The sequence below is a fragment of the Scylla paramamosain genome, chromosome 22 (assembly GCF_035594125.1).
Source record: "Scylla paramamosain isolate STU-SP2022 chromosome 22, ASM3559412v1, whole genome shotgun sequence".
NCBI classification, from domain to species: domain Eukaryota; kingdom Metazoa; phylum Arthropoda; class Malacostraca; order Decapoda; family Portunidae; genus Scylla; species Scylla paramamosain.
Genome location: NC_087172.1, coordinates 16152008 through 16157429, shown reverse-complemented (window position 1 = coordinate 16157429; position 5422 = coordinate 16152008). Strand labels below are relative to the sequence as shown.

Genomic DNA, 5422 nt, shown 5'->3' with positions numbered 1-5422 from the left:
TGTGTGTGTGTGTGATTTATATTTGTGTTTTTTAAGGAAATTACTGTCGTTCCAATCTTCTTCTTCATGTTCATCTTGTTGTTGTTGTTGTTGTTGTTGTTGTTGTTGTTGTTGTTGTTGTTGTTGTTGTTGTTGTTCTTCTTCTTCTTCTTCTTCTTCTTCTTCTTCTTCTTCTTCTTCTTCTTCTTCTTCTTCTTCTTCTTCTTCTTCTTCTTCTTCTTCTTCTTCTTCTTCTTCTTCTTCTTCTTCTTCTTCTTCTTCTTCTTCTTCTTCTTCTTCTTCTTCTTCTTCTTCTTCTTCTTCTTCTTCTTCTTCTTCTTCTTCTTCTTCTTCTTCTTCTTCTTCTTCTTCTTCTTCTTCTTCTTCTTCTTCTTCTTCTTCTTCTTCTTCTTCTTCTTCTTCTTCTTCTTCTTCTTCTTCTTCTTCTTCTTCTTCTTCTTCTTCTTCTTCTTCTTCTTCTTCTTCTTCTTCTTCTTCTTCTTCTTCTTCTTCTTCTTCTTCTTCTTCTTCTTCTCCATACATCGTTTTTACTTAATCCACATTACCTATTGCTTTTTTCTTTATATCCAATATTTTATATGCACACTTTCCTTTTTATTACCACATCAAACTAGAAACCACATCACATTCATGTATTGTCACTGCCTGCCTTGAAGCCCTCGTTACCTTGTCATGTCACTGGGTCACCTTGGCCACGACACACACACACACACACACACACACACACACACACACACACACACAGGCAACGTAGAAAGGGTGGTACAGTGATCCAGTTTTTAAGGTTATCGTATAAATTATCGTACACGTCTGCTAAATGTCGTACTTCGAGGACTCCAAACTTGAGGGAATGACATGCACACACACACACACGAGAGAGAGAGAGAGAGAGAGAGAGAGAGAGAGAGAGAGAGAGAGAGAGAGAGAGAGAGAGAGAGAGAGAGAGAGATGGTAAGGAAGGAAGGATGATGAAACAAAAGAAGATGAGGAACACACACACATACACACACACACACACACACACACACACACACACACACATTCAAATATGGAAGAGGAGTAGGAGAGAAGAAAGGAAGGAGTGATAAAAAAGGAAAGAAGGAAGGAAGGAAGGAAGATGAAAGAAGATTACCTTGATAAAACTGGAATCACATCACATTTTCTCTCACTCACTCACTCACTCACTCACTCCTCTTCCTTTAATTTGTCTTTTCCTCCCCATCGCTAACATTCATGCACCATTCTTACTGAACCTCTCTAGTCTCGCTTCTTATCATCTTCCTTCTCCTCTTTCATCATCATCATCATCACCATCTCGTCCAAGTCATTCCTTACTTCACAACACACACTCCAACTACAATGGCGTTGACAGTAACAAACATTCTCTAGGAAAGTTTGTGTGTATTTGCCAACCTCATCCTCATCCTCCTCTTCCTCCTCCTGACATCCCTGGCCGTGACCTCCCAGCTGTGTCACCAATGCAGGCTGGTGTATTTTTCATTGAATCGTGAATATAACAGTGTGCTAAATGCAAGACTTTTTGTAGTTTTACTGGATGTACATACCTTTGTGATTACTATAACTATTTAATTTCTGTCCTACTGCTTCTGTATTTAAGTAGTAGTAGTAGTAATAGTAGTAGTAGTAGTAGTAGTAGTAGTAGTAGTAGTAGTAGAAGTAGTAGTAGTAGTAGACATCATCTGGTTCAAGCATTTCAATTGTAGTCTCGATTATTTTCAGCATAAGGAGAGTCAGAAAACAACAGACGGGATGCGTAACTAGGTGGAACTTAACTAGAAGCAACAGACGGGATGCGTAACAAGGTGGACTTAACTAGAAGTCCCAGGCAAATCTAATTCCGCCCTTCTGGTCTTTCAGTGGCTGGAAACATTCTTTGATGATAACAGACGAATGATGTAACTGAATATAATGTTACCGGTGATAGTACTGATGATACGTTTATATAAGCAGTCAGTGAATAAATAAATGAATAAATGAATGAAGTATAGTAAAATGATATCAATACTTAAATTATGAAGAGGTTTTATAGATATTTTTATTTGTTTGTCGGAAAATGTAATTATGTCTTTTCAAATAGATCTCTACTCGAGGGAGAAGAGAGAGAGAGAGAGAGAGAGAGAGAGAGAGAGAGAGAGAGAGAGAGAGAGAGAGAGAGAGAGAGAGAGAGAGAGAGGGTATTATTATACATATTCACCGTCTGACGGCAAAAAAGAAAAAAAAATCTTGTTCTGAATGAAGTACTTGGGTCACGTATAGCACAGTGACCGTCGCATATTGTTAAGGTAGATTAAGTTAGGTTTAGTGAGGTCAGGTTGAGTTTAGTGAGGTTAGGTTGAGTTTAGTGAGGTTAGGTTGGGTTTAGTTAGGTTAGGTTAGGTTAGGTTAGGTTGGGTTTAGTTAGGTTAGGTCGGGTTTAGTTAGGTTAGGTTGGGTTTAGTTAGCTTAGGTTGGGTTTAGTTAGGTTAGGTTTAGTTAGGTTAGGTTTAGTTAATGCTTTTATTATGAGTTTCTGCTTGTTTACGTGCGATGGAAGCGGTTACTAGATTCATTCGAAGAGCATCAAAATCTACCTGAAAAATGTTGTCTCGTCTGAAAATGTTAGACGGGTGAAAAATATAAATTTATCAGGAAGAATTAGGAAAGACTAAAAAGAGAAAGTGAAGTACACGGCGTTTCTTTACATATTTACATTGAAAGGTATTAGTAGCAGTATTAATATCTTTTCTAATATACATGTACTCGAAGGAGAGGAGAGGCAGAGAGAGAGAGAGAGAGAGAGAGAGAGAGAGAGAGAGAGAGAGAGAGAGAGAGAGAGAGAGAGAGTAAAGGAAGATAATTAATGGAAGCTGAAGTATAGACTCACTGGTGGGTGGTAAGTAAAGTCCCATTTCGCAATTTAGTTTCTGCGAGTCAGGGGGATTCCGTTGAGAGAAGGGACAGTCAACAAACATGGCCAGAGTGACGTCACAAGGTAAACACAGGTGGCCAGCGGGAGGGATGTCCACTCATCACCACCCAGCCTTGCATAAATACATTCGTGTCTTACATAACAGTGTGGTAAAATAGTTTCATACACCAAAATACATCTCTCTGTTAGTATAGGTAAGTTAACGTGTGTGTGTGTGTGTGTGTGTGTGTGTGTGTGTGTTATGTAGAAAAGATTTCAGCAAAGGGTAACAGAGTAAGAAAGGGATAGAGAAAAAAAAGCCCCCCACTTAAGAAAAGAAAGGGTGTTATTTTTGTTCTTGTTTGTGGTTTCCTCTTTATGTTCTGCGATAGGAAGAAATTCAGTCAGTACAGTTGCCACGTATTCGTATTATTAACTGAAATTTACGTTACTTCCCCCACTCCACCCCCTGTTTTTTTTTTTTTTTTTTGTAGCAGAGGTCTGATGGTATGTTCTATTTGTGTGTACTCGTAGATGATTGCTAGTTAGGTGTGTGTGTGTGTGTGTGTGTGTGTGTGTGTGTGTGTGTGTGTGTGTGTGTGTGTGTGCTTATCTAAGACTATTTACAAAAGATTGAGTCAAGTACGTCATGACTCGCTCTTCTAATAATACCATTAGGTAAGATCACACACACACACACACACACACACACACACACACACACACACACACACACACATTCCGGCAGAAGATAGAACATTTAACCAATATAAACAAATCTTGGGTACTCTGCATGTGTGTGTGTGTGTGTGTGTGTGTGTGTGTGTGTGTGTGTGTGTGATGAAATACTTAAGTTGTTGCTTCGCGGTTAAGTGATAATATATGAGTTGCGTGTGTGGATGAGTGGACGAGTGGACGGGTGGATGGCGTGATGTGGTGTTGGTATTACAGGGATAAATTATGCAGTCTGGTGGTGGTGACTGGTGGTGATAGTGGTGGTGTGGTGACTGGTGGTGATGGTGGTGGTGTGGTGACATCTTTCCTAGTGTGCCATTACTGGTGATGATAGTGATGGTGATGATTGTGCAGCGATGGTGTGGTGGTGGTGGAGGTAAGAAGAATAACAGATTAGTAATAGTGGATTAGAAGTGAAAATGATACTACAGGGGTGTCGGTAATAGTAGTAGTAGTAGTAGTAGTAACAGTAGTGTAGTAGTAGCAGTAATAGTATAATACATAGATTCCCTACAAAAAAAAAAAAATAAATAAATAAATAAAACACGAAAGAAACTGAAACTGACAAAAAAAAAAGAGTACATAATTGTCTTTAGTAATACCTGACAAGCTTACCAACATATCCTCTCTATGTATGCCTCACCTTGCCTTAATCAATTTTGGACAGGTAAAAGATGAATGAAGAATATTTACTGTACAACCATCTTTTCGTTTTCTTCTTCTTTTACAGTCTGTCCCATGTTCATTTACCATCGCTGTTCCTCATTAGTCTTTTCTATAAGGCTCTGTGTTCTGCCTCCACTCAACCCTCTCTCTCAAATCATCTCCTTTAGTTTGCCTCGTCTTCTTCCATTTCACTTCAATATCTACTATCCATCTCTTATACCTTATGCTTATACTGTAATCTAATATACGAGTAATTCCTGTGTTATTTTCAGGCCAAGTTTAGTTACCATACATCTAACTTATACTTGTACTGAATTTTAATGTAATTCTGTGTTCCTTCCAGGCATTGCAGAAGGGCAGGGAGAAACGCAAGACGCTATAAAGCCTGTGGAGAAAATCAGAGGAATATTACAGCTATATCAAAGTCTCCCCTCTACATTCAATTTTCTCTCAAAGGAACATCACAGAAAATGGTAGTGGTAAGTACAATTTTTTCTAGTACACTTTATTATTTTGTGAAGTGACGTTTACTGGTGTAAGTACTTTATGTTATTTTATTTTATTTTGTGATGTTTTCTTGTGGACTTTATACTTCTGTGAAATGTTGCTTTTTTGCCTCATGAAAGCAACTGACCGATGCAATGGGCGAGAACTGAGCTATTATTTCAAAAGTCATGATGTTTGTTATGTTAAGGGCTATTTCTTTCTTTATTTATTTTTATTAATTCAGGTAAGGCTAGCTTATTTTAGATACTTGAGATTCTGAGGTGGATTGAGGAGTGAAAACATGTGATTATGCTTACCCACAGAGCATACATCTGCCTAACAGCTGGAGGAGATCCGTGTACCACCCAGATGTGCAGAGTTGTGACTTAGGAACCTATTATACGTATTAATCTAAACATACATATACATTCCTGCACCACTGTACAGCCTCCAAGATTTATTATTCAAAATTTCTGTGTGCTTTAGATATAAGAAAAGATAAAAGTCGTGATAAAATCGTAGGTAGGTTTGGGCGGCAGCTTGATTTACATAGTTAGCTTTTCATTACTTCAGGGTTTTTTTTTTTTTTCCCACCTATTTGAGAGAATTACCTCGGTTTTGTAACTC

The 5422-nt window shown here is 38.3% G+C and overlaps 1 long non-coding RNA gene across 1 annotated transcript in view; it reads left to right on the top strand.

Moving 5' to 3' along the window:
- Positions 1–4811, top strand: part of LOC135111675 (uncharacterized) — a 53989-nt gene extending 49178 nt beyond the window's left edge. The window contains exon 3 of the long non-coding RNA XR_010273871.1: positions 4653–4811. This is a non-coding gene — a long non-coding RNA (uncharacterized LOC135111675). The remainder of the gene's footprint in view (positions 1–4652) is intronic.
- The last annotated feature ends 611 nt before the right edge of the window (positions 4812–5422 follow it).